The sequence below is a fragment of the Pristiophorus japonicus genome, chromosome 1 (genome assembly GCF_044704955.1).
Source record: "Pristiophorus japonicus isolate sPriJap1 chromosome 1, sPriJap1.hap1, whole genome shotgun sequence".
In the NCBI taxonomy this organism is placed as follows: Eukaryota; Metazoa; Chordata; class Chondrichthyes; family Pristiophoridae; genus Pristiophorus; species Pristiophorus japonicus.
In genome coordinates, this window is record NC_091977.1 from 15,854,998 (window position 1) to 15,873,316 (window position 18,319).

Below are 18,319 nucleotides of genomic sequence, written 5' to 3' on the forward strand. Positions count from 1 at the left end.
TTCATGCAGAGGGTTGTGGGGGACTGGAACTCACTGCCTGAAAGGGTGGTACAGGCAGAAACCCTCACCACATTTAAAAAGTACTTGGATGTGCACCTGAAGTGTTGTTTGCCGGCGTGGACACGATGGGCTGAAATGGCCTCCTTCTGTGCTGTAAACTTCCATGATTCTATGATTCTATGTATGACTCCAGCCAGTGGAGAGTTTCCCCCATGATTCCAATTGTCTTCAGTTTTACTAGAGCTCCTTAATGCCACACTTGGTCAAATGCTGCCTTGATGTCAAGGGCAGTCACTCCAACCTCGCCTCTGAAATTCAGCTCCTTTGTCCATGTTTGGACCAAGGCTGAAATGAGGTCTGGAGCCGAGTGGTCCTGGCATAATGCAAACTGAGGATTGGTGAGCAGGTTATTGGATCAGTAAGTGCGGCTTGATAACACTGCCGATGACACCTTCCATCACTTTACTGATGATTGAGAGTAGACTGATAATTAGCTTCCTTGATTCTAAAAAGGTGTCCTCTCAGATGCCTCTTTTTAATGTATCAACCTGGCAAGAATAGAAATCAGCCCCATTGCCTACCTCTGTTTTGCCCTAATGCCCCATTAGGTCACATTCACTAGAATTGTATGGTCCAGCCAGAGCGCTGTATTGCTTCAATCTGACTTCTAAAGATTTGAATTCAATTGATTTGGCCTTATAACTCAGCATCCTATTCTGTTTTTTGCTGCCTCACATTGTGTGGACATAGTGAGACAATAGTAAACTATATGATTACTTCCAACTAGGCAGAAGAATGGCAAGCTCTGGACTGCAGTCTTAGTTATGGCAACCTCTATATTCAAATTTTGTGAGGAAGCTGAAGGGTGGGAAATGGAATACTTTTCCATTGAACATTGCCAGGTTATATACAGCATGGCCAGATAGAGGTCAACATTCCCTCTACTAACACAACAATGGGAATATTTCTGCAGGGGCTCTCCAAATCATCTGCTGTAATGTCTATGCCATTTCTTTGGGGCTTCTGCGGATCTACTCCTGAGATTATGGTGGACTATTGGGAGAAACGCACAGAAATTCAATCCCAAAGAACCTCAGTCTAGACTCAGAAAATCACTCCTCATGTCTGACAATGCAAACGCAGCTGAACAAACCCCCAAACCCAGTAACCCACTCACTAATGAAGCATGTTATATATGCAGACTATAGATATACTCACTGTATAGTTGCATAAGATGGAGACTTGTTACCTGATGTACTATCAATAAGGTTTACACTGTGTATATACTATGCCGGCACCACTAGAGGGTGCAACTGGTGGAGACCGGGGTTTCCTGCCCCTGTGGCAGAGGCTGTCCACCAGAGGGCACTGCAGTGGGAGACCTGAGGGTCACCTGCATAGGTGTGCAGGGTTCAGTATAAAAGGCTGCTCACCATGCTTGTGCCTCACTCTGGAGTTACGAATAAAGGACCAAGATCACTACAGTTTGAGTACAACACATTGCCTCGTGGAGTCATTCATAAGTGCATTACAGCCATAACAACTGGCGACGAGAATACAGACTTTCATGCGATTATGGCTACCTTTGGCACACTAAAAGACTTCGCAGAGGGTGATGATTGGGATGCCTTCACAGAAAGGCTCGACAATATTTCGTGGCAAACGACCTGGCAGGGGAGACGGACACATTGGCGGAGAAGCGCAAGGCTATACTGCTGACCAGTTGTGGGCCCGAGGTCTACCGCCTCGTCAGGGACTTGCTGGCACCCACGAAGGCCGAGGATAAGACATACGATGAGCTGACTGAACTAATTCACGACCAACTAAAACCAAAACAGAGCATCCTCACCATGAGGCACGGCCAGATTCTTCACTCACCGCAGACCTGAGGGCCAGGAGATTGCAAAATATGCTGCTGACCTCAGGAGATTTGCGGCACCGTGTGATTTCGGCACGCACCTCTACCAAAATTCCCTGGATTATGGGGCGATCCCACTGGGTTGGAAAACCGCAAATGTGACGCCCCTATTTAAAATAGGAGGCAGACAAAAAGCAGGAAACTATAGAGCAGTCAGCCTAATATCTGTTGTTGTGAAAATGCTGGAGTCCATTATTACGGAAGTGGTAGCGGGACATTTGGAAAATCATAATTCAATCTAGCAGAGACAGCATGGTTTTATGAAAGGGAAATCATGTTTGACAAATTTGCTGGAGTTCTTTGAGGATGCAACGAGCAGAGTGACTAAGGGGAACCAGTGGATATGGTGTAGTTGGATTACCAGAAGGCATTTGATAAGATACCACATAAAAGGTTACTGTACAAGATAAAAGTTCACGAGGTTGGGGGTAATATATTATCATGGATAGAGGATTGGCTAACTAACAGAAAACAGAGAGTCAGGATAAATGGATCATTTTCCGTTTGGCAAATAGTGATTAGTGGAGTGTCGCAGGGATCGGTGCTGGGTCCTCAACTATTTATAATCTATATTAATGACTTGGATTAAGGGACTGAGTGTAATGTAGCCAAGTTTGCTGATGATACAAAGATGGGTGAGAAAGTAAACTGTGAGGAGGGCACAAACAATCTACAAAGGGATATAGATAGGCTAAGTGAGTGGGCAAAAATCTGGCAGATGGAGTATAATGTGGGAAAATGTGAGGTTAGCCACTTTGGCAGAAAAATAGAAAATCAAATTACAATTTAAATGGAGAAAAATTGCAAAGTTTTACAGTACAGAAGGACCTGGGGGTCCTTGTGCATGAAACACAAAGTTAGTATGCAGGTACAGCAAGTCATCAAGCAGGCAAATGGAATGTTGGCCTTTATTGCAAGGGGGGTGGAGTATAAAAGTAGAGAAGTCCTGCTACAACTGTACAGGGTATTGGTGAGGCCACTCCTGGAGTACTGCGTATAGTTTTGGTCTCCGTATTTTTTAAAGAAGGATATACTTGCATTGGAGACTGTTCAGAGAAGGTTCACTAGGTTGATTCCAGAAATGAGGGGGTTGACTTATGAAGATAGGTTGAGTAGGTTGGATCTATACACATTGGAGTTCAGAAGAATGAGAGGTGATCTTATCGAAATATATAAGATAATGAGGGGGCTAGACAAGGTGGATGCAGAGGATATTTCTACTCTAAGGGGAAACTAAAACTGGGGACATAGTCTCAGAAAAAAACTGAGATGAGGGGGAATTTCTTCTCTCAAAAGGTTGTAAATCTATGGAATTCTCTGTCCCAGAGAGCTGTGGAGGTTGGGTCGTTGAATATATTTAAGGCGGAGATAGACAGATTTTTGAGTGATAAGGGAATAAAGGGTTATAGGGTGCAGGCAGGGAAGTGGAGCTGAGTCCATGATCAGATCATTAAATGGCGGAGCAGGCTCGAGGGGCCAGGTAGCCTACTCCTACCTCTTATGTTCTTATTGTCCCATCCAGCTTTGTATTGTCAGCAAATTTGGATATATTACATTTGGTCCCTTCATCTAGGTTATTAATATAGATTGTAAATAGCTGAGGCCCCAGCACTGATCCCTGCGGCATCCCAGTAGTTGCAGCCTGCCAATCTGAAAAAGACCCGTTTATCCCTACTCTCTGTTTTCTATCCATTAACCAAATCTCTATCAATGCTAATACAGTACCTCCAATCCAATGATCCCTTATCTTGTGTAATAACCTTTTATGTGGCGCCTTTTGGAAATTCAAATATACTACATCCACTGGTTCTTTTTTATCTATTCTGCTAGTTACATCCTCAAAAAACTCTTAATAAATTTGTCAAACACGATTTCCGTTTTATAAAACCATATTGACTCTGCCTTATCATGTTATGATTTTCTAAGTGCCCTAATACCACTTCCTTAACAATGCTTCCACTCTAAAAGTGAGTTCTTAGGTGGCTGTACAGTCCAATACAGGAATTACAGTATCTGTCACAGGTGGGACAGACAGTGGTTGAAGGAAAGGGTGGGTGGGGAGTCTGGTTTGCCGCACGCTCCTTCCGCTGTCTGCGCTTGATTTCTGCATGCTCTAGGCGACGAGACTCGAGGTGCTCAGTGCCCTCCTGGATGCTCTTCCTCCACTTTGGGCGATCTTGGACCAGGGATTCCCAGGTGCTGGTGAGGATGTTGAACTTTATCAAGGAAGCTTTGAGGGTGTCCTTGAAACGTTTTCTCTGCCCACCTGGGGCACGCTTGCCGTGTAGGAGCTCCGAGTAAAGCGCTTTTTTTGGGAGTCTCGTGTCGGGCATGCGGACGATGTCGTGCGCCCAACGGAGCTGGTCGAGCGTGGTCAGCACTTTGATGCTGGCCTGAGCGACAAACTGATGTTGTTGCGTCTATCCTCCCAGTGGATTTGTAGGATCTTGCGCAGGCAGCGCTGATGGTACTTCTCCAGCGCTTTGAGGTGTCTACTGTATATGGTCCCATCTCTGAGTCATAAAGGAGGGTGAGTATCACTACTGCCTTGTAGACCATAAGCTTGGTGCCAGATTTGAGGTTCTGGTCTTCAAACACTCTCTTCCTCAGGTGACCGAAGGCTGCGCTGGCACACTGGACCTCATTATCGATGTCTGCCCTTGTTGACAGTAGGCTCCCGAGGTATGGAAAATGCCTCACTCTCCAATTCATCACTCTCCAGTTCTGAAGAAGGGTCATTGACCCGAAACCTGAACTCTCCACGGATGCTGCCTGACTTGCTGGGATTTCCAGTGTTTTCATTTCCAGATTCCAGCATCCGCAGTATTTTGCTTTTGTATGAAAAACGGTCCACCTTGTCCAAGGCCTCGCTGTGGATTTTGATAACCGGGGGGGGGGGGGGGGGGCGGGGGCAGTGCTTTGTGGCGGGGGCAGGTTGGTAGAGGACCTTTGTCTTAGGGATATTTAGTGTAAGACCCGTGCTTTCGTCCGCCTCGGTGAAGGTGTTGACGTTGGCTTGGAGTTCGGCGCCCGAGTGTGCGCAGACACAAGTGTCGTCCGTGTTCTGTAGTTCGATGACAGAGAATGGGACGACCTTGGATCTAGCCTGGAGGCGAAGGTTGAACAGGTTCCCATTAGTTCTATAGTTTAGTTCCACTCCAGCGGGGTCAGTTGATGTCAGGCTAACTGGCCTGTCGTTCCCTGTTTTCGCGCTCTCCCTCCTTGCTTGAATAGCGGTGTTACATTTGCTACCTGCCAATCCGTGGCTTGCCACCACCTTCTCAAGGGCATTTAGGGATGGGCAATAAATGCCAGGCCGTGCCTGGGGGCGCCCACATCCCGTGAATGAATGAACAATGATTTTTTTTTTAAAAAGCACATTCGATGCCGTCGATGGCGCGCGCGCGCGCAGGACCGTTGGCCAAGGGCGCGCTCCCACGCGCGCGCGCGCGCAGCACGGGGTTGGGGGTGGCAGTTGCAGCCTCGCGCAAATGCGCGCGCGGGATGGGGAGGGGCGGGGCATAGGTCTCCAGCGTATTTGCGTAAGTGGAAGGAGGGCGGGCGAGGAGAGAAATGGGAGACCATCCGAAATCCGACCAATGAAATCAACGCATCTTTAAAACAAACACGTCCCTTTCTCTCTCTCTCTCTCTCTCTTATTCGCTCGCTCTCCAGTCGCACTCGTCCCGCCCTCCCGTTATGGTCCAATGAGAGAAGCCGATGTTAGCGCGAGCCGCCTCCGCTGGCTGTCCGTCTGTCCGCCGCCCCCTTCATCTGCTCGAGCCGCTGTCGCCGTGCCCCAATGTCAGTGTGTTTGTACTAGAGAGGCGGAGTTAGACGAGGAGGGGAAGAGAGAAAAAAAATTAATATCTCCTCATAAAACAAATTACACACACACCCTCAAATAACGAGCCGCGCGTTGCAAGGTAAGGAGCTGCAGCAAGGGCCCGAGCGAAGCGGGCGGCGCTCAATGTAAATCCGGCGGCTGCTGGGCTGCAGCAAGCATCCGTGTGTGTGCATGTCTGGCTGACGTTATTGTGGCGGCGGTTCCCGCTCCCTTCTCCCTCCGTGTGGCTTGTATTTCGTTTTGTTGTTGAGCTGTGAACCGATTTTTATTGCAATGCACTGTTAAACCATCTATCCCCCCCCCCCGCCCCCCGCAGTCCTTCTCCTCCTGGTAACGTTGTATTTCTTCCACCTCCCTCCTCGATCTCCACCAGCACGGTTACTTAGCTTCGTGCAAAAGATAAAAGCAACTACATATTTTATTAACTTTGCATGTAATAAACCAATTTAACCCCCCCCACACAACGAACCCATGTAATAAAAAATAACCCCCGCCCTAGACATGCACACACATGTATGTACAACGATCCCATGTAATAAAATATACCCCCCCCCCACCCTCCCTCTCTGTATATATATACACACACACACACACACATATGTACAATGACCCCATGTAAAAAAAATATACCCCCCCCCCCCCGAACACATACACACACACTGATCTCTCCCGCTGCATCTTGTCCTCTGGTTTGTATTGCAGTCGTGTGCCAGTAAATTGGATTACTGCAAGATGAAATATGACAACGTGTACGATGTCGATAAGCAGAATCGCGGTTTAGTAGTTGTTGCAATCCAGGAGGAGGATGAGAAATGACAAGTCGTGTACATTTGAATGGAGTCTACGATTAGTATAACTTTTTTTTAAATCAAGGGTATTGGGAGGTAGAGAAGCGCAAGTGTCCTTGTATTCATAGCATTTCACATTTTTGTAATTCACTCCATCTGTGGGTTTTATTCTGGTTTTGAGGTAATCAACTGCTCTGGTGCTGCTAGTTTGTATGATCTGTTTTATTGCTAAATATTATTGACTTAACTACTTTGGCTAAACCTTATATTAACAATGTAATGTGTATGCTTTAGTGCAGTATGTGTTTATGAGTTGTAAGGGCTCCTGGGATGAGGCTTGCTTTATAGTTTTGGTTGTTCAGGTATTGAGTTTAAGTCCTAACTGACGCAGGACACTGTCATCAACATTAATAAGATGGGTAGGCTGGGGGCGCACAGTTGGAAACCTACTGCCATGTCTTTCAATGGATGGGAACATTGCTGGCCTTGGATAACCAGAGGATGGTAATCAGAAGAGTGAGGTTATGTTGCGAGTAATCCTAAAATGTGAAAATGGCTTGCTATTAATTTCCCATTCCACTCTTTCTTCCTCGCCCAAGAAAAGTCTATGCTTCTATAATAAAATAAGGGAGGCCATCTGATCCATTTTGTTCATCCTTCCATAGAAACTTCTGCTTCTCCCCACCCCCCCAAACCATTACAGCATTTAACTATTAGAAAAGTTCCAGTGTTTTTGCCTCTTATCCAATCTGGAAAACCATGCCATGTATTAATAACATATAAAATGCTTCAGTCTTCAAATTGACTTACTAGTTTACTTTGTTTTGCAGTCGTGGCTTAGTTTGGACCATTGCTTCAGGGTTAGCCTTTTCTATGTCATCTATAAAATCCTATTTCATTCGGTGACAAGAAATGAACATAATTCAAGGTGTGGCCTGATCAGAGCACTATCTAGCTTCAGCACAATGGCTTTACCCTTATCAATAAACTGTTACAGTAGTTCCAATTGTTTCTGTATTGTACAGACTTATGATATAGGCTAAGAAGGTGGATTTTGTGTTTGAGACAGATAAAATGTTCAAGTATTGGCTCGTACAGTATTTCCTGCTTTGAAGCTGGAAGACAGTGCTCCAGTTTTCACAGTTGCATTAATGTGATGACCACTTAACATTTGTAACTTTCCTGCTGGAATCAGATTTGCAGGTCCTGTGTTTAAGTGGACCAGATGGTTGTTTTGGGGAGGATTCCAAAGTTGTGAAATCAGCTACAAAAGAACAATTTGGCCATTTGAAATTATTTCAGATATGGGCCAAGTGTCTTTTCTTTTATAGGTTGACTTCATAATTCTCCTTCACCATCCTCCCCCATGCAATGATTCCTTTACCTCTCCCAACTTATTTATGCAAGGGATTTAACCATGTTGATGTATCTGCAGTCAGTTGAAAATAATGGAACTTGGCTGTAACACAATTTTTTGCAGCTGTAGGCTCTAATAATTTTAATTTTACAAACCACGTTTAAACTATTGAACCCAAAATACATCAATATTACACAAAATATTGAAAATAATTCTTGTGATTTATATTTTTTAAATGACTAACATTTTGTATTTAGTTATAAAATGCAGTTGGTAGACTTTCTGTTGCAGTACAGTTGATCAGATAATTCAGTCAATAGTTGCCTTTGGCAGATGGTTGTATGCAGTTTTAGGCTTAATCTTTTTAGCTAGGTCAGCTAGATAAAATACAGGCTTGCTAGGATTTGCTTTAGAACTCTGCTTTTGCTTGCAGCCAAGTTGACTATGCTACAGTATTTAACTATTGCATTGGGTACAGAAGCAAGATTAATAGCTTTCAAAAAATATATTGACCATGATTTTATCTGAAATAAAGTTCACAGGCTTTAATTATAAGATTGTTTTAATCTCAAAAGAGCTCATCATTCTGTGTATTTACCAGACACTTATTTCATGCTCACTGATGAGCGTATGCGTCTCTGCGTTTTGCACATTTTCATTGTTTTTATAAGTTTTTGTATATATCACTGTCTCACTCTTCACCCCTCCCAACTTGTGCCTCCTTGTCTTTTCTCTGACTCCTGGGTTGTAGCTCCAGCTGTATTTATATTGTCGCTTAGTGTTTCTGTTTATTAGCTTTTATTGGGCTAGTTTATTGTATATAGTGCTCTATATATTAATTTTCATTGATTTACTTCTCAATACTGGAGCGCCTGAATTATAATGACATTAATTATTTCCATCTGGAAGGAGTAATATTTAGTACTTGAGGTGGGCGTAGCGTAGGTCTGAGGTCAAGACTGGAGCCAGCTGAAATAAAAAAAATGAGTTTCTGCATTTTATAGTTTTGCTTCTGGTGACTGTTCTCTTTAAAACATTCAGATAACTCGCCCAAGCAATAAAAATCACCATTATCATTTATTCAGTTCAATTACGTATCTAGTTCCCAATAATCTATTATAGCTACTATCCAGCATGTCTCAAAAGATCCTCCACACAAAACCCATTTTAGACTAAACTTTGCTTGGCCATATGCTAAACATTGCCTGCGGTTCACTTTACTACAGTTCAGCCCGGCCTTTTTTCTTTTGGTGGTAAAAATTTTAAGAATAAATATTCTGGCTACACTAACATTGCAACAGCAGAGTGAGGTTAAAAATTAGTCTCCTAATTGTCATAGGTTGCAAACTGAGTTGGAGCATGTTCAGTACATCAGAAATATTGGCAAGAAAGCCTTGGTAGAATCTTAGCCCGCAGAGAATATGGCAGGTCTATATGAAGGAATGTTATTACAGGGATTTCTAAGATAAAATAGGTTTATGGCTGAGAATGTTTTGTGTTATGTTTAAAATTAATTTTTGCAATTGTGTAAAAATGCTTAAAAGATTAGTGAAGACATCTGTTAGGTCCCTTGCAGTCAGAATTAGGTGAATTTATAATGGGAAACAAAGAAATGGCAGACCAATTGAACAAATACTTTGGTTCTGTCTTCACTAAGGAAGACACAAATAACCACCTGGAAATACTAGGGGACAGAGGAGGAACTGAAGGAAATCCTTATTAGTCAGGAAATTGTGTTCGGGAAATTGATGGGATTGAATGCCGATAAATCCCGAGGGCTTGATAGTCTGCATTCCAGAGTACGTAAGGAAGTAGCCCTAGAAATAGTGGATGCATTGGTGGTCATTTTCCAACATTCTATCGACTTTGGATCAGTTCCTATGGATCAGAGGGTAGCTAATGTAACTCCACTTTTTTTAAAAAAGGAGGGAGAGAGAAAACACGGAATTATAGACCGGTTAGCCTGACATCAGTAGTGGGGAAAATGTTGGAATCAATTATTAAAGATGTAATAGCAGCACATTTTGAAAGCAGTGACAGGATCGGTCCAAGTCAGCATGGATTTATGAAAGGGAAATTATGCTTGACAAATCTTGTAGACTTTTTTGAGGATGTAACTAGTAGAGTGGACAAGGGAGAAACAGTGGATGTGTATTTGGACTTTCAAAATGCTTTTGACAAGGTCCCACACAAGAGATTGGGGTGCAAAATTAAAGCACATGGTATTGGGGGTAATGTATTGACGTGGATAGAGAACTGGTTGGCAGACAGGAAGCAAAGATTAGGAATAAACGGCTTGTGAACTTTATTTCAGAATGGCAGGCAGTGACTAGTGGAGTACCTCAAGGATCATGCTGGGACCCCAGCTATTTACAATATACATTAATGATTTAGATGAAGGAATTAAATGTAATATCCAAGTTTGCAGATGACACTAAGCTGGGTGGTAGTGTGAGCTGTGAGGAGGATGCTAAGAGGCTGCAGGGTGACTTGGACAGGTTAGGTGAGTGGACAAATGCATGGCAGATGCAGAATAATGTAGATAAATGTGAGGTTATCCACTTTGATGGCAAAAACAGGAAGGTAGAATATTATCTGAATGGTGACCGATTAAGAAAAAGGGGAGGTGCAACGAGACCTGGGTGTCATGGTACATCAGTCATTGAAAGTTGGCATGCAGATACAGCAGGTGAAGGCAAATGGCATGTTGGCCTTCATAGCGAGAGGATTTGAGTATAGGAGCAGGGAGGTCTTACTGCAGTTGTACAGGGCCTTGGTGAGGCCACACCTTGAATATTGTGTACAGTTTTGGTCTTCTAATCTGAGGAAGGACATTCTTGCTATTGATCGAGTGCAGCGAATGTTCACCAGACTGATTCCTGGGATGGTAGGACTGACATGACGTAAGACTGGATTGACTAGGCTTATATTCACAGGAATTTAGAAGAATGAGAGGGGATCTCATAGAAACATATAAAATTCTGACGGGATTGGACAGGTTAGATGCAGGAAGAATGTTCCCGATGTTGGGGAAGTCCAGAACCAGGGGTCAGAGTCTAAGGATAAGGGGTAAGACATTTAGGACTGTCTTAACTCCTAAATGTTAGGAGAAACTTCTTCACTCAAAGAATTGTGAACCTGTGGAATTCTCTACCACAGAAAGTTGTTGCGGCCAGTTCGTTAGATATATTCAAAAGGGAATTAGATATGGTCTTTAGGGCTAAAGGGATCAAGGGGTATGGAGAGAAAGCAGGAATGGGGTACTGAAGTTGCATGATCGGCTATGAACATATTGAATGGTGGTGTTGGCTTAAAGGGCCAAATGGCCTACTCCTGCACCTATTTTCTATGTTTCTATGTAAAGCAAACATAACTGCCAAAAGAAGGAAAAATAACATCTTTCCAGAGATCTTATTAATTTTGTATTATTGGTTTGTGAATGAGAGTCTTGGAAAACGAATTGAGTAATTTAGTTTTGTTCTGGTTGTTGGTTTCTGCCAATATAATATGGCAGATAGTATTATTTCAGCCAATCATGAGTTTTTGCCCTATAGATGCATAACATCTTTGAGGTATGATGATACAAACCTTAATTTTAGATTAAAAGTTGTGTGTATATAGTGAAATTGTAAACTTGGTTTGCTAATTGATAGTTACAACTCAAGTAGGTGTACTTTGGAATTGTTGAAAATCAATGATCTGTGTACAAGAGTTGCTTTTTGTTCAACAATTAATAGATTATTTGTCCTTCAAGTTGAAATGCCCTTGTGTGCCTGTGCTTTGTTTTCCAACCCCAAAATTTCAGGGGGAATGGTCTCATTTTGATGGATCTATTTTACAGTACTAAAGCATATTCTGTAAAAATTACAATATAATTGGAGTGGAACTATAAGCAGATTTTGTGTATAACCTATTTTTTGAAGAGGTAACAGAGAAAGTAGACAGGGTAATGTAGTAGATGTAACTTATCTAGATTTTCAAATAATTTACGAATGAATAAGGTCAGAGAATGCGGAGTCAGGGGACAGGTGGCAGAATGGGTAACTAGCTGGTTTTAAGACAGAAAGCAGAGCATAGGGTTAAGGGTAGCTATTCAGAGTGGCAGAAGGCGGGAAATGTTGTTCTACAAGGATCAGTGCTGGGACCACTGTTCACAATTTCTATTAACGATTTAGACTTTGGAATCAAAAACACAATTTCTAAATTTGCAGATGACATAAAATTTGGGATGATAGTCAGTACTGAGGATGATTGCAACAAATTACAAGAAGACATTGATAAACTTGAAGAATTTAATTAGCAAATGAAATGAACACAGATTCTAAGGTATTATATTTTGGTAAGAAAATAGGGAGGTCACATATTACTTGGAAAATATGAATCTGAGTAGAAGAGCAAAGGGATCTCGGAGTACAAATACACAAATCACTTACAGCAGTAACACAGGCTAACGGCCAAAAAAAAGCAAACCAAGGACTAGGGTTTATTTCTAGAGGGATTGAATTGAAAAGTATTGAAGTTATACTAAACTGTATCGAACCTTGGTTAGACCACACTTGGAGTATTCTGTACAGTTCTGGTCGCCATGTTATAAAAAGGTTCGAGAGGCACTGGAGCAGATGCAAAAAAGATTTACAAGGATGATGCCAGAAATGCGAAGGTATACCTATCAGGAAAGGATGAACAGACTGGGTCTCTTTTTTTTTCTTGAAATGAGAAGGCTGAGGGGTGACCTAATAGAGATCTTTAAAATTATGAAAGATTTTGGTAGATATGAAGAGTGTTTCCACTAGAGGCCATCAATATAAGAAAGTCACCAAGAAATCAAATGGTGAATTCAGAAGAAACTTCTTTACCTAGAGAGTGGTGAGAATGGGCGCTCACTACTACAGGGAGTGGTTGAAATGAATAGTATCGATGCATTTAAGGGGAGGCTAGACAAGCATACCAGGGAGAAGGGAATATAGAAACATAGAAACATAGAAAATAGGTGCAGGAGTAGGCCATTCGGCCCTTCTAGCCTGCACCGCCATTCAATGAGTTCATGGCTGAACATTCAACTTCAGTACCCCCTTCCTGCTTTCTCGCCATACCCCTTGATCCCCCTAGCAGTAAGGACCTCATCTAACTCCTTTTTGAATGTATTTAGTGAATTGGCCTCAACAACTTTCTGTGGTAGAGAATTCCACAGGTTCACCACTCTCTGGGTGAAGAAGTTCCTCCGCATCTCGGTCCTAAATGGCTTACCCCTTATCCTTAGACTGTGACCCCTGGTTCTGGACTTCCCCAACATTGGGAACATTCTTCCTGCATCTAACCTGTCTAACCCCGTCAGAATTTTATACGTTTCTATGAGGTCCCCTCTCATTCTTCTGAACTCCAGTGAATACAAGCCCAGTTGATCCAGTCTTTCTTGATAGGTCAGTCCCGCCATCCCGGGAATCAGTCTGGTGAACCTTCGCTGCACTCCCTCAATAGCAAGAATGTCCTTCCTCAGGTTAGGAGACCAAAACTGTACACAATACTCCAGGTGTGGCCTCACCAATGCCCTGTACAACTGTAGCAACACCTCCCTGCCCCTGTACTCAAATCCCCTCGCTATGAAGGCCAACATGCCATTTGCTTTCTTAACCGCCTGCTGTACCATGACACCCAGGTCTCGTTGCACCTTCCCTTTTCCTAATCTGTCACCATCTTGTGGGGTTGAGGCTGAAAAAGATTACAGAGATAGGGAGGGGCAAGGCCATATAATTTGTAAACAAGGATGAGAATTTTGAAATCGAGGCATGTTTAACTGGGAGCTAATGTAGGTCAGAAAGCACAGGGGTGATGGATCAGTAGGACTTGGTGCGAGTTAGGACACGAGTTGCTGAGTTTTGGATGATTTCAAGTTTACATAGTGTAGAATATGGGAGGCCAGCCAGGAGTGAGTTGAAGTAGTCAAGTCTAGAGATAACAATGGCATTAATGAGGGTTTCAGCAGCAGAAGAGCAGAGGTGGGCAATGTTACGGAGGTGGAAAAAGGTGGTTTTAGTTATGCCGTGGATATGTGGCTGGAAACTCATTTCTGGATCAAATATGACACCTAGTTTTCAAAAAGTCTTGTTCACCCTCATATTGATGCTAGGGAGAGGGATGCAGTCAGTGGTTAGGGAATGCAGTTTGTGGCAGGGACCAAAGATAATGGCTTCCATCTTCTCAATATTTAATTGGAGAAATTTCTGCTGTCGGACAAGCAATCTGACAATGTAGATGTAGTATATGAATAAAGAGTCTGACCAGATACTGTGAGCTCAAAGTAAAGCGTGACCGTAGTCTTTTATTGCAGGTCTCCAGAGTGCCTCTCCAGCCTGAGGCCTCCTTAAGTACCAGTGCTCCCAAGGGATTGTGGGATCCCTTAGGACTCCAGGGGATGAGCTCTTCTCTGGTGGTTAAACAAGGTATTTACAGGTTTACATATACAACAGTAGATACCAAGCAGGGGTTGAGAGAAGTGGTGGAGAGATAGAGCTGGGTGTCATCATCGTACATGTGGAAATTGACTGTGTTTTTGGATGATGTCGTCAAGGGGCAGCATATAGATGAGAAATGAGAGGGGGCTAGGGACAGATCCTTGGAGGACATTAGAGGTAACGATGCGCGAGTGGGAAGAGAAGCCATTGCAGGAGATTTTCTGGCTACGATTAGATAGATAAGAATGGAACCAGGCGAGTGCAATCCCACCCAGCTGGACGATGGTGGAGAGGCGTTGGAGGAGGATGGAGTGGTCAACTGTGTCAAAGGCTGCAGACAGGTCCAGAAGGACGAGGAGGGATCGTTTATCTTTGTGACAGGAAAGGGAGGTTGGAGATGGGGCGATAGCTAGCAAACAAAATGGGGTCGAGGTTTGTTTTCTGAGGAGAGGGCTGATGAGAGATTTGATGAAGGAGAGTACCTGAGGAGAGAGAAATGTTAACAATGTCAGCTAACATGGGAGCCAAAAAAGGAAGTTGGGTGGTCAGCAGTTTAGTGGGAATAGGGTCAAGGGAGCAGGAAGTGGGTCTCCTGGATAAGATGAGCTTGGGGAGATTAAAGAGAATCTAGAGAAAGATGTGAGTTTAGGGCTAGGGCAGGTGGGAGCCTTAGATGATGTTTGTCCCTGTGGGCTAGGTGAAGGAAGGGAACTCGCAGAGGCAGTTGATCGGGTGGTCTCAATCTTTGAGACAAAGAAGTCCATGAGCTCCTCACACTTATTGGTGGTGAGTGTGGTAGAGACAGGGGAGAGGGATTTAAGAGACGGTTAGCAGTAGAGAATAGTAGCTGGGAGTTATTTTTGCATTCCAGAATGATCCTGGAATAGTGAGCAGTTCTTGCAGATATGAGTAGGAACAGATAATGCATACAGGGTAGGATAAAGAATAAAGGGAGACATGACAGATACTGAGGGCTCAATACTGCAGAAACCCTAGTATAAACAGTGCAGGAGTGAAATTAAAAAGGAAGTTAGGAAAGCAAAGAAAGAACATGAAAACATTTTGGCAAGTAAAATCAAGGAAAACCCAAAGATCTTTTACAAATGCATTAAGAACAAGAGGATAACTAAAGAAAGAATAGGGCCTATTAAAGACCATAAAGGTGATGTGGGTATGGTTCCTGTACTTTCCGTCTGTTTTCACAAAAGAGAGGGGTGATGCAGGCATTACAATCAGGGAGGAGGAATGTGAAATATTAGATGAAATAAACAGCAAGAGGCAGTATTCAGGGATTTAGCAGCTTTGAAAGTGGATAAATTCCCAGGCCAAGATGAAATGTATCCCAGACTGTTGAGAAGCAAAAGAGGAAATAGCAGAGGCTCTGACCATTTTCCAATCCTCTCTGTGTGCCGGAAAACTGGAGGACTGCTAACGTGTTGTGCCTTTCTTTTAAAAATGAAAAAAAAAAGGATAGACCGAGTAATTACAGGCCAGACAGTCTAACCTCGGTGGTGGGAAAATTATTGGGAAAAATTCTGAGGGACGGGATAAATCTTCATTTAGAAAGACACTGATTAATCAAGGACAGTCAGCATAGATTTGTTAAGGGAAGGTCGTGTCTGACTAACTTGATTGAATTTTTTGAGGAGGTAACCAGGAAGGTAGTGCATTTGATGTAGTATATATGGACTTTTGCAAGGCTTTTGAAATGGCGGCCTCCTGTGCTGTAAATTTCTATGATTCTACACTTCTATCCTCTTCTCGGTTTGGTAAGCAGAACACCATTATCCAAAAATGGTTTGACTCAGTATCATATGTGAGCCTTGACAGTGTTGGAAATTAATTTGGCTGTGGAGTCATCACAGCTGAGGCAATCTTCACCTAGAACATAAGAACAGAAGAAATAGGAGCAGGAGCAGGTCATTTGGCCCCTCGAGCCTGCTCCGCCATTCAATAAGATCATGGCTGATCTGATCATGGACTCAGCTCCACTTCCCTGCCTGCTCCCTATAACCCTTTACTCCCTTATCGCTCAAAAATATGGGTACGCCTTAAATATATTCAATGACCCAGCCTCCACAGCTCTCTGGGGCAGAGAATTCCATAGATTTATGACCCTCAGAGAAGAAATTCCTCCTCATCTTAGTTTTAAATGGGCGGCCCCTTATTCTAAGACTATGTCCCCTAGTTTTAGTTTCCCTGATATCCATAATATGTGCTCTTCCAGCAAGATTATGGGATAGCATTCAGAAGTAGAATCCCAGGTTGAATTTCTGCCATCCCCTGGCTGAGGCCAGTTGTATGTCCCTCCTGTCACCTCCAACTGATATAAATTAACCAAGCACAGACTGGGGATTGAACTTGGAATATTTCTGGATGGTAATAACAACATGTTTTAATTAATTACATAAAATGTCAACCCGATGAGCAGAATTAAATTAGAATAGGATAAAATCCGGGTGCCACTCACTCTTTAGTCCAGATGGTGTGCATTTTTATTTTCCCTCCACCACGTGGTAGTTATTGTAGAAAATATGTCAAACAGCAAGTATAACTTGGCCTTCTCTGCCCCCTCCCCCCCACCCCCCCCCCCCCAACCATCCAAACTCTTGTGATGAGAGAAGAAGCATAATTCAAGTTAGAAATACATCTCAAAACTCCTTTCCTCCCAAATAATAGTTGTAAAATGAGACGTTTGTTTCCTAATTTAATCCTGTTTATTCTTTTTGGGATGGGGAGGGAACTGCCATGTTAATAACTGGAATTGGATGTCTAGATCATAAGGATGTGAAAGAGTTTGTAGAGGTGATGTAACTATAAGTACGAATTGTTAAACATTTTGCATTACAACAGCCTGAGATAGAACGATCATGACAGTTCTTTGTGCTTTTACCCTCAATTAGGTTGTCTGGGTTGGGCAGCACCCTCTTGAAGTCCTGCAGTACCACACAGTTTACTTTCTGTTGGTCATTTGTAGTGATGGTGTTTGTAACTATGTGCTCACCAATCCTCCCAACGTCTTATGTCATACAGAGCATATCTAAACTAGCAAAAAGAATAAATTGAAGGTTGTAACCAGAAATGATCTCCATATTCAGTCCTTAGGCTTTTTCTTAATCCATTCTGCAGATGTGGGGGGTGTTCATTACCCATCCCTGGTTACCCTGAGTGGCTGGTGATGGACTGTTGAAATGCTGCAATCTATGTGGTGAAGGTGTTCCCACAGTGCTGTTCGGTAAGGGGTTCCATGATTTTGACCGAACAATGATGAAGGAATAGTGATATATGTCCCAAGTCAGGGCAGTATGTGACTTGATGGAAAACGTGGAGGTTATGTTCTCGTGTACTTGCTGCCCTCCTTCAATGTGGTGGAAATCATGGGTTTTGGAGATGCTGTCGAAGAAGTCTTGGTGAGTTGCTGCTGTACATACTACAACTGGTGGTGGAGGGGGTAGATGATTAGACTAATAGATGGGGTGCCGATCAGGCGGACTGCTTTGTCCTGGATAGGGTTGAGTTTTCAGAGTGTTGCTGCAGCTTCATCCATCCGGACAAGTGGAGAGCATTCCATCGCACTCCTGACGTGCCCTGTAGGTGGTGGAGAGACTTTGGGGACTTGGGAGGTGAGCCACTGGCCGCAGAATAGCCAGCATCTGCCTATAGCCTTTGCTGTGTCCTGTGCACTCCGCCATTTCTTGATATCATTAAGAGTGAATTGAATTAGCTGAAGACTGATATCTGTGATAGTGGGAACCTTGGCAGGAAGCTGAGAGGGATCATCCACTTGGCATGTCTGGTTGAAGATGGTTGCAAACAGTTCAGCCTTGTGTTTTGCACTCGCCTGTTGGGCTCCATCATCGTTGAGGGTGGGGATATTCATGGATCCTACATGGCAGCAAGTTCTGCTGATTCATCACTTCTTTGTTTGCTAATCTCCATTGACTTCTGGTCCCACAA

The 18,319-nt window shown here is 43.3% G+C and overlaps 1 protein-coding gene across 3 annotated transcripts in view; it reads left to right on the forward strand.

Moving 5' to 3' along the window:
* The first annotated feature begins 5,635 nt into the window (after nucleotides 1-5,635).
* The window catches only part of add1 (adducin 1 (alpha)), a 169,955-nt gene continuing 157,271 nt past the window's right edge, over nucleotides 5,636-18,319 (forward strand). For 2 of the 3 annotated variants that reach the window (XM_070877743.1, XM_070877749.1), the window contains exon 1: nucleotides 5,636-5,844. The gene's annotated coding sequence lies outside the window, so the exon portion shown is untranslated. The remainder of the gene's footprint in view (nucleotides 5,845-18,319) is intronic. The other variant, XM_070877753.1, reaches the window with a different exon arrangement.